The following is a 10,263-nucleotide window of genomic DNA, read 5'->3' on the forward strand; positions in this document are numbered from 1 at the left end:
TAAGAATATAAGGAAATCAACTAAAAATATTTCCACATTGAGTTCCTTGTCTTTTTTAGTGAGAGCATAGAAAGGTGGCACTTATCGGTGACATTTTTTGGACTCTCACCATATCAAGGTTGACAAACTAAGTTTTACATAATGAAGAAACCTTAAAAAAAAATCTCTACAGAAATAATTTGAGGAGAAACACGAAGCTTCATCTGGGGACTTCAAGGTCAGATACCACTGGCCTGGCCTCCATTAACCCCCACAGGAAATCTTCCAGAATCCTTATTTTATCTTGAGTGGGTGTTCCCAAACTATCAGTCTTTTTCCTTTTTTTTTTTTTTTTCTTCACCAAAATAGAGACACAGTTTCCTTTAAAAGACATGAATTTCATCTGGTAGAACATTTGAACAATGTTTACATGCCACGGAGAAATTTGCAGGGAGAATGGTGATATTTTAAATTGCTCTATTAACAAAACTCTGCCTAAATTTGGAAGAGGGGAAAAGATTTGAAAACCTAGTAAGCGATTAATAGTAAGATATTAAAAGACAGCTAAGTGTTCTCAGTCACTGGGGAAAATAAACTGGGATGGTATAATGAGATCCCTACAGTCTTGTGATCAATCCAAAGTAGCAAGAATGTAATACCAATGGGTTAACTAATTATTTGTATATATTTAAAAACTCTCTCAGTAGTCTGAATGATGTCCAACGTGAATGCTGAGGATTACATGATCTATTATTAACCCATTAGTACTGTGCTTTTGGTGTTCTTTGGCAACAAAAAGCTCCAACAGGAATAAACTGTCTAAAATACGTGTCTTTTTAATAAAGTGGGTAATTTTTTTTTATTTTTTTTTGGTGGGGAGGGAGAGTGCATCTTATTTATAGTGTCATTTTAAACTCAAGTTACAACGTCTTAGATTTAAGAGACAGGCCAGCAATGCAGGCAAGGGTGTCTCCTGCAAGGAGACAGAGATTAATGCCATGTGTACTGATGATTCTCCACCACAATTTAGGATTCTGGTGGCGCCATGACGCCCGTTTTTTATGGTGGTTTGCCAAGAGAAAATTACTTAAACCAATTGTGAATGCATTCCTGTTATACTTTTACACAACCACATTTCTGTACATAAATAGCATAATGAGTATTTTTTAAATGATCTCTCGTTCCAGATTCACCTACTTTGCATAAATTGTCAAGCACAGGAAGGAGGGGAGTTGAGGTTTTGTTTGTGTTTTTCTTTATTTTTTTCTTTTTCCTAACTGAGAAAGGTTTTCACATGGGAATATACTTTTTTCTCCCCCCTCCTTCTTTCTCCATGACAACTGACCACAATTGAAGTAGATTCTTCTTAACATACTGTAATGTGAGAATTTTCTTCAGCTGGAGGGTGTTTTAGTCCCTAAATTGGAAGCTGTTCTACTTCACTGCATAAAATGTGAACATGAATGTTAGGATCAGTACCTCAGCCAGGTAAGAACTGGTACAGGGACAGCTTGAAGGCCATCAAAAACAGATTTTAAGACTTTACACATCTGAGGTTGAGAAGAGTTTCTAAACTGAAGTGTTCTAAGCCCAACATGATAGGCTGATATTAAGGAGAGTGTACATCAGGCAAGCAGAATATTTTAAAGTGTTTTTGCTAACTTCACAATTGTTTTTATCAATTTTCTTGTTTCAAAATTTTGCAAAGAATGCATTAATTCTTTTTTGCCCCAGTCTATGAAGAGGCGTTGGTGGAGCTGTCTATTTTATGGTGTTATTTTTGTGAGCTTGCTGTAGGTCAATAAAGCAAGATTTATTAGTGGCTTTTAGAAATGCTGGTATTCTAATAATTGCTGTATTTTTAGGAGTGAGTCTCTTTGTTGCCTGAGCCACTTAATCTGTCTCCATGAGTTTGATTCTTGGTTGTGCTCCTATTTGAAGGCAATTCTCAAGTGCAAGTGTGTTCATGCTGGGTGAGGGAGCTCACAGAGCTGCTCTGTCCCTCTGAGGGTTTTGAAAACTCGAAATGAAATGAAGTATCTAGCGTGATATTTAATGGGAGGAGGGCTGTGTGTGAGGATGATGGGTTTGGAGGCCGCCTATGCTTCTGGTTTTGCTGTGCTCTGAAAGATTTGTAATTCTTTTAAAGTCAGTGGCTTCCTACTGTGACTGTGAGAACTATGGTAATCAAGCCTGAAGCATTTGAATGACAATGTTGTCATGTTTAAATATTAATCTGACTGGAGCAGATAGAGATATAATGCTGGGAGAGAATAATGTGTGTCCATAAATAAGGTCTTTGTCCAAGGCCAAAACGAGCACTCTCCCTTCATCCTTAGGCATGGAAAGTTCTTCCTGGTCTGACAGAAGGTTTGGAGGGGTCTGATAAAAAAAAATCTTTGTCAGAATTGTAGTTTTCATGAAGAAAATGTCAATGTGCGTGCTGAGAAGAGGATTTTGCTTTCTTTCTTACGACCATTGCAACAAGTAACAGGGAGTTTACACAAAAAGCAGTTGATCTAACCATATTTCCACTTTTGTGATGCTTATAGTAGAGAGGTGTTTACTAAGCAAACCTCTACAGAAAAAAAAGGCAGTCTCCAGTACATCTCTGTGTTCTTTAGCGTAATATTTTGGTTTGGATATTAGAGATTGACTTAAAATTACAGCACGTGAAAAATAATTTCCTCTTGATGTGCAGTTAATTTGGTGTTTAAGTATAACTTCAGTGTCAGAATAACAGATTTCTACTACTGTGTGTGGTTCCTGCAGTTAATACATCCAGTTGTATCAATATTGGCTGTCACACCAGTGCAAATATGTGGGATGGTCTTGGAAGTACACTTGCTGTAAAAATTGGGGAAATATTTCAGGGAAAATGAAGATAAGGGCTAGGAGATTAAACAGTTTGGTAGTCAGGGAAGAAGAAGAGGTTTTCCAGCAATTCAGGGGCAATTACAGTCACTGGAAATTGAGAAGGTCTAGCAGTGTGGAAGGAGAGAGACAGAGAGGATTTGGAAAAGAGATGGAAGGGCCAAGTACACAGGACAGAGAGGTCAAGAGGAAGATTGGCAGGACAGCCAAAGAGTTTGCCTCCAGAGAGAAGCAGAAAGAGATGACTTCCTAAAATAGAAAGCCCAAAGAGTATCATCAAAGGATTCAGCTGTGGGAAACCTGTCCAGCTAAAGAGGCAGCAAGTCTCAGATGTTTATTATTTTTTGGAATGCTGTAAGACATAAAGCGGTCAATTTCAATTAAAATAAAAACATGTTTGGATTCAGAGAAACAAATTTGCCTTTCAGATTTTCTTCAGAAAACTTCTGCTGCAGTTCAAAAAACCCCAAGTTATCTCAGGGTCTTAGCATGTCAGAAACTGCCCTGCTATTTGAAGCACAGTTGATAATGGGGGTAGGGGACTGCTTTTGCAGAAATATGGAGCCTTGTAATAAGAAAAAGTTGGAATTTAAATTATCAAATAGAAAGTGTAGCCCAGTGTGACTCTTATCATTGGGTGACATTTTCAGACTTGTTCATTTTTTAACTGCTCAAGTACCTTTATGATCACCTGTCATATATGTGTCACTACTTATGTCAGCTTGAAAAGTCAGCTCACTGTTAGAATTTTGCAGCAACAAGTAATATCTGTTACTTCTTCAAGTGTATGAGATAATTCAGTGTACATCAACTGCTGCTGCTGTAGAAACATTGACTTGTGATGTAGCTATGCTTGATAGCTTAATTATTCATTGCTTTGTTGCTTTTTGCTTTTATAAAATTGGTTTCCGTCAGGTTTGAAGTATGTCAGCTCAAGCCCCAAACATGGATCATATTTGCAAAGTCAGCTGTACAAAAGTCTTCACTTAATGAACATGTTTACTTTACTTTTGTGCTTCTATAAATAACATATAATGTAAATTTCCAAGGTCTAGGGTCCCTTTCCCAGAGGGCTGGTAGTTCTGGTGCAGGAGTTGAGAAAACTCAATCATTACTGCTTCTGCTGAGGGCTCTGCAGCTTTGTATGAGATGTTCTCTAGAACACCTTACTCAAAGAAATTTCCATTTTTGGCTGCCAAATGTATGGAGAGGGCACATAAATAATAAGGCAAGGGTTGGGTGTTTGTGGAAGTTATACCCACATCTATCACAAAGAATTTTTCTAGAAGCCTTTACCTTGTACCCTGGTTTAAGGGGAAACGAAAAATTCTACCTCTGATGCACAAATATTTATTTGACACTTGTAATATTATCAGGTTATCCCCATAAAAACTTGATGCTATGGTTTTTTTATCAGTTTCATATTCAGAATAAAGAGGAAAAAGTTACTATTTTTCTAAAATACACATTTAAGTCTTCAGCATTTTGGTGAGAGTTTTGACATTTCAATACTAGTAAGAAGGAAGGAGAAGAAATTTAAAATGCCCTTGTAAGGAAGCATCTGTTTATTAATGACTGGCTATCCCAAAGTCAGCCCTGTGTCCTGGGCTGATTATAACAGGATTTCAAAGGAAGAGAGGCAGAATATTTGGATGAATTTACACAAATTTAACAGAAGTAAATTTTAGTAGTGGAGACTGACGGGTGTCTGAGTTTCTGAGTGTTGTATGAGAACTCTGCTGTAGAGCAATAACCCTAGAACAACGACACCTAAGCTGCTTTCAGTGGAACCAAACCCCACATTTGCTTAATTAATCTTCACTTTCTAGTTCACCAGGCAGCTTTGCACAGTATCTCCCCACCAATCCAGGTGTCAACCATAAGCATTGGTTCTTTCTTTTTTGAGGAGCAGAGTTTCCAGGGAGGGCTCTGGGAAAGGAACAACCAAGGCACGCTGTCATGTTCAGCTGACACAGCTGTTTGTTGTACAACCTCTCCTCCCTGCTTGGACTATTGCCATGGATGATTTCAGTGTGTTTGGAGTCCTGGTGGGTGCAGGAGCCTTGCTGGGCTGTCTCTACTGGGACCAGTGACAGGAGCGGGCATCGGTCGTGCTCGCTGCTTGGCAAACCCGTGCAACGCCAAGAGAGAGGAAATTAAAATCTAATGCTCTTCAAATGGGCAGCCTGACACATAATGGAGATGGGGCAGCGAGCCTGGCTATGTCAGGAACATCATTTTAACCCAACAAGACACATGTAACCAGGCATGACATGCTGGCGTGCTGACACGGGGACGGTGCATCTTGAACAAAGGCAGTTTGCTGAAAATCAGATTCCCCTCACTCTAAACAAATTCCAGTTTGCAGGATTTCATGATTAACAGGCTTTCTAGGATATTTACAACTTTCTGGAGAGAGAGCCTTTTTTTTTTTTTTTTTTTTTTTTTTTGTTCAGAAAAAAGTTAAATGGAACACACACATTGCCTTTGAAATGTGGCCATAGGAAGGTCATATATTTAGGTGTTACATATTAAAATATTGATCTTTTTAGAATATAAAACCCCTGCTTACAATAAATACAATGCAAGTCATAACCTTTATTATAAAAATATTCCAGTGTTCCACAGTAAAGGGTCATTAACAATGCTATACTGTAGAATTTGATCATTACTGGAGGATACTATGTTTTGTTTTTAATCAGGCAGTGATTTATATAGAAACTTATTAAGAACCAAGATATGGCTCATTTCTGATCTCTGACATGCTTAAAAGATGTTGCAAATTAAGGGATTGATCCTGTAGATCACTGAGCTGATAGGAAGAAATGTCAATAAGCAAAGTGTTCACTCTGTCACTGGTCTGTACCTTGCACATCAGTAGATGTGCAGCACGTGCTAGGGAAAACTGAGATGCTAAATCTGTCCTGATCCCAGCAATTCCAAAGTCCCTGCACCCTTAGGGGAAGTGAAGAATGTGATTCTTTCTTTTATTTTAATTTTGGATGAAGGGTTGAGAGTTGTTTTTCCTTTGAAGTGGAGAAAGCCTCACCCCTAAGAATGCATTGGGATGCTCTCACTTGGGGTGTTGGCTTTGCATCCAGGCATTGTGAAGGGGAATGGAGAGCTTTGGGAAGGGCTGATGGTGAGCACGAGGGCATGGCTGTTAATTAAGATACAACAGGGAGATGGTGTCCATCACACACAGACTCTTCAGCTCCTTGTAGTGAGGAGCTCATAAGCCTCTTTAATGGAGAAAATAGACTTTGATGGGGTTCTTTCAACTCAAGATATTCTGTGATTCTCAGTGCTGAAAATGCAGCTACACTGTGACAAGGGGAGTTCACACAAACAGCTTTACGTGATAACTTATCACGCCTTTAATTAATTAATTTAAATTAATCCGGTTGCATTCATCACTCTCCTTGAGTAGCTCAGCCAGAAGGTTTGGGCTGGGGTAACTCTTGAGTCCTGTCAGCGTCACCAGTGCTCACAGAGCCACTCACAGTGGTCAGAAATAGTGTCCCTCACCAGTATGACGCCAACCATCTTCCTGGAGATGGATCTGCCTGCAATGCTGGGACCTCCTGGGATGGATCCTGAGGTCTCTGGAGTGGCAATAACAGAGCCAAGGGGGCTGAAGGGAGGGAAGTACCACATGGCAATTAAAATAACTGCTGGGATGGAGAGTTCCTAGCAGAAAAAACTTGCCTTCACATGAGTCCCTTTACATGAGGAAATCCGTGAAATCAGATGTCGAATGTTACCCAAGAAAATTTCATAGAGGGGAGCAAAATCTTCCTGTGCCAGAATGGTCCCACTACACATGCAATACTTATTAATGTGGGTGAGTTTGGTTTGAGGGGTTTAAACTTTTTTTTTTTTTTAGGTAGTGAATGTTTTCCATTATTTTAATTGGGAAAAGCCTGATAAAAGCAAATGTACACTTCACGTGTCAAAGAACACGCTACAGCTCTTTTATTCACATGTGAAACCTGCTTATATGTCACTTTATATGATTTTCTTTTTAAATTTTATTAGCTGAGTTTTAGTGCTCTTTAAAGTAAAAGTGATAGCAACCAGGTGCATTATGGGGTGGATGACACAAGCCTGCCAACACACCTATGTGAATAATTCCCACATTTCCAGGCTCTGCTGTTTGTGCAGGACCAGGCAGATGTTTTGTGCTGCTGATACACAGAAGGCTCTCAGGCAGACACCACCAGTCTGATTTTGAGACCATAAACTTTATTTCTCTTCTCTAAAGTGAAATGCTGTAATTAAAAAAAAACCCACCAAAAAACAACAACAAAAAAAAACCCACTAAAATTGTTGTTCATTGATTTTATATATTTTGTTCACATCATTTTTCTGTAATATTTTTCAGTTCTGATGAGAATTTTAAAGATTAACATATTAAACTCCCCTACTTTACTTGCTTTCAGCTATTTGAAGCCTTCCCATGGCTTCTCAGATAGACAGAGTGCCAGTTTGTCTCTTGAGCAACCAACAATAAATATAACAACCAACAATAAATATATGATTTTTTGAGGATAGTGACAGACACAAACTGCACCCATGCAGTCACTGTACCTACATGAGGCTGTTACTGCTGAAAATTTTATATGGTTATTTATTTTAAACACCTCAGCAGATTGAAGCAAAAACTTTAGCAACCTGAGTTTAAAGAAAAAAAAAAAAAAAAAAAAAGAAAAAATATAAACCCAAAAAAAGCCTTATATTCTTTTTCCTTCAAGCCTTTGATCCTGACTCTCCAGTCGTGGGAACCAGGAGAAGTCATCTCCTGTGAACTGTGAGTAGGAAGCTGCGAGGGAATCAGCAGATGAGTTTTGAACGTTAGGCCTTGTTTATGCTGGGGATTAAGTCATTTGTGGTCAGTACCCAGCGCAGCTGGGCTGCTGCAGGCTCCCTGCTCCATCAGATGCCATTCCTGCAGGGAGGATCAGGGCAGGGTGGATCCAGACCTGCTCCTGGTCCTCGCGTTCCCAACGTGTCAGATCGGAGCAGCGCTCCTTGGGCCAGTGGAAAACCCCAGGGAATAAAAGGGTCCTGGAAGGGATTGATCAAAACCATAATTTTATGGGTGTAGCAATAAACAGCCAAGCCAAGCCCGAGCTGCAGAAAAGCTGCTACTCCGTGTTTCTCAAGGAAAGGAGAAAGCAATCAGCAGATAGGGAAGTGAAGGGGGGAAAAAGCTTCAATTGCTGCAATGCTCTGTCTGTGGGACCATTTCAAATATCTGCCTGCATTTGGGAATATCCTGGGCTGTGCACTGAAAGTTTAAGGCGCTTTTATTGTCAACCACTATTAGGGTAGATTTATTTTTTTTCTAGCAGGCACATGGTTAACATCTTTCTGTGCTTCTAAATATAAACTCGCTTCCCAGTAGTATTATCCAGGTCTCATTCCTCCTCTATTTCTCTCCCTTTTTTTTTTTCTGTTGCTCTCCCTCTTTCTCCCTCTGTCACTGTGGATTTGATGAGGCTCCAAGTTACAACTGGATGCTGTGAGGATGGATTGCTGTTGAGATCTGTGCCGAGTTGCACCAACACTCTCTGTAAAGTTTTACTTTCGTGGAGTGCTATACAGTGACTTTTTATGTGTCTAAGAAATGGAAACATTTTGTCTCGTATAAAAAAAAAAAAAAAGAAATATTTTTATACTGTGCTCCATTCACAGACCACATCAGAGGTATTCTAAGAATAGAATAGATCAAATATATTTTATGGAAATATAATGAGAAAAGGATGTGTTCCCAAAACTCACTCTGAACAAAGGAATGCAACATAGTCAGGAATACTTTAATGCGCCTAACAATTTTCTCATGTGAAAGGCTGAAGGAACAGTCTTGGTTTGAAGAAATCTTCCAATTCTCCCCAGGCACCCTGAACTTGAAATCAGAACTAGGAAAGCTATATATTACAAAAAAAGAAAATGTATGGAAAAAGTGACTGAGGGCATTAACCATAAAAGACGTTTTGAAAAGAAAAATAACATCAATATGAAACATTTTGTCATGTTTCATTTCATTGATCATATATTTATTTTATGTGCTCTGGAGCGCTGAAGCTTAGATGTAACTACATTTCAGGAGCCTCATATTAGACCTGTCATTTTCTTTGTGGTGAAAACTAAATAGCAAGGAAAAAAAAAATAAAATAGATTGCAATTATTAGATTTGGGTTGGATTCCATTGGATTCTGCTTAAAACTTAAAAAAAAAAGGAGCTTGGAAAAAGAGACATTACATTAACAGTGATTAAAGGCACTGCCTGTGTGACAGATAGGGAAGTAGGAGGTACACCTACAGTGTAAAATAATGCATCTTTTCCACGGTAATGCAATATGTTCACCTTAAATAGGCTTGTAATTAAACCTGCCACTGTTGATTAGATCAACCATGTAGGAAAGATGCATTTGTATTAGTTCTAATTAAATCTATTTTAAACAAGTTGGAGATATGGACTGGTTTTTCCACTCCCCAATACAATAAACATGTATTTCAGATGCTGCAAGTGCCTACCCTGTAGTAGATCTCTGCTTAAAAGCCTTTTCTGCAGCTGGACTCTGATCCTAGGCTTCTTCTGCCTCAGCTCCGAACTTCCTTTCTAGGCAAAACCCTCAATGAATTAAATTTGGGTTGTTAAAGGAAAATGATGGATGGAATCAGGCCAGTGTGAGCACCATAAGAAATTTATTTTAGCGTTGGTAAGGAAAAATATTTATTATATCTCAGGTCTTTGTGTCTTAATGTTCTTTCCAATAAACATAAGGTTGGTTTAGAAGTTCCTAGTGGAGGGAAGTGGGGAAGGGAAGGACTGAGCTCAAGGAGCTCTGGCAGGCTCTGGCACATTCTTGCCACTTTCTCCAGTGGTGGATGGCATTGCTCACACTCAGCATCTTTGGAAGTTGCTGGTATCCAACCCAATGAGATCCACTGTGTTCTCAGAACCCCCTGCTGGAGTCTGACACACTGTTATGGATAAAAACTATACAGTCCTTGGATTGTCTGGAGTGAGGATTTTGGCACTAAGTGGAAATGTTCAGGTGTATCAAGCAATGCAATCCATAAATGCTAACAAAGTCCCACTGTGGTGGTAATTTATTTGGGGACATTTTGTGCAGTTCAGATCTCTGAGCAGGCTTTCCAAGGTGTAAGCCCAGGGGAATATCAGCAGTTTTATTTCTCAGTTCATCAGCTCTCCTCTCCGTGCAGAGCAGGCTGTGAGTACACGGTGAAAATGAAGGGGTTGGAGACTTTGGGCTCCTTTCTGGTGCTGAATCTGCTGGGCTTTGGGCATTCCTCCATGTCATGATGCTGGTGGCTCTGTGTGGGCACATGCCAACCCCCTTTCTCCGAGGCAGGATGTGTCTGGAGTGCAGAGTCCATCAC

Source organism: Catharus ustulatus, chromosome 7, assembly GCF_009819885.2.
Source record: "Catharus ustulatus isolate bCatUst1 chromosome 7, bCatUst1.pri.v2, whole genome shotgun sequence".
Classification (NCBI taxonomy): Eukaryota; Metazoa; Chordata; class Aves; order Passeriformes; family Turdidae; genus Catharus; species Catharus ustulatus.